Source organism: Sinocyclocheilus rhinocerous, unplaced genomic scaffold (assembly GCF_001515625.1).
Source record: "Sinocyclocheilus rhinocerous isolate Xijiao unplaced genomic scaffold, SAMN03320098_v1.1 scaffold580, whole genome shotgun sequence".
NCBI lineage: Eukaryota > Metazoa > Chordata > Actinopteri > Cypriniformes > Cyprinidae > Sinocyclocheilus > Sinocyclocheilus rhinocerous.
Window position 1 is genome coordinate 1785760 of NW_015670982.1, and position 1118 is coordinate 1786877.

General features: G+C 39.4%; 1 protein-coding gene across 4 annotated transcripts in view; it reads right to left on the reverse strand.

The window, feature by feature from the left end:
• LOC107734576 (ADP-ribosylation factor-like protein 6) overlaps nucleotides 1-1118 on the reverse strand; it is a 10838-nt gene that overhangs the window by 4628 nt on the left and 5092 nt on the right. The gene's annotated exons all lie outside the window — the stretch shown is intronic.

A 1118-nucleotide genomic window follows, 5' to 3' on the forward strand; every position in this document is an offset into this window, starting at 1 on the left:
AGTCTTACAAAACACACACACACACACAACACACACAACACACAACACACAACACACAACACACACCCTCTTCAGCATTATTCAGACAGGGCAGGTTTACCCTGAGGAGATTAAGCAAATTCGTCATAGATGTACTTTGTGATTGTGTTATTGCCATCTGAATTGAACATGTCTCACGCAACCTTTGTAAAAATCAAAGAGCAAATTACCTACCCTGGCTAGCTCAGGGTTCCTCTGAGAAAACTAATTCCGTCCAGATAGGAATGCTTGTCACTGCTGTATGTAATACTTTTCCTCATTTATTATGACATTTGTTGAATACTGTAACTAAAGCTAAATCTCTTAATGTGCTGCCTGCTGCATTAGCTTGATTTGTGACCATGGACCACAAAACCAGTCTTAAGTGTCAATTTTTCAACTATTTAAAAATCCGGAATCCAGACCTGCCAACCTTTGAAAACATTTTTGAGTACCATCAGTGTGACTGGGGGGTGGGGGGTGATACCGGGGGTCATATAGCCTATTCCTACATTACTTGAAGCTCCTTGATGGCTAATGTCAAAATCGTAATTGCACAATGTGCAAAATGCTAGACTTCATGTTATTTTAGTATGGTTCTGATGGTTTGGCACAACAGAGTTATTTTTAGCGATTTTAAATGCTATTCAAAAAAAAAAACTCCAGTACATTGTTGTACACTGTAGAAAAACATGGATTATCACATGTCTACCTTAAATTTATTTTGAGAGAAGTATTATTTTTATAGATTGGCCATTATTTAGTGCTATGAACACATGTAATGTCTGTTTCATTCATACTGGATACTAGAGGGCGCCCCTGCGCAGAAAGTCCACATATGCATCACCGAAGAAATAGAGCTCACGACTCCAGGAAATACCATACACCTGTTTCCTTATCTCAGTGCACGACTCACGGACACACAAACAGAAGCAGTTTGGAGAGAAATAAAAAAAAAAATACACGGAAAACGCTCTGATTGGTTGTCCTCCTCATCTTTTTCTGTTGCTTGTTTACTGCGCGTGGACAGGTCACCAGGTTTTTGCGTAGTTTAGAGTGACAAATCGTACCAGCGTACTTTAAGGTCAAAATGCGTACCC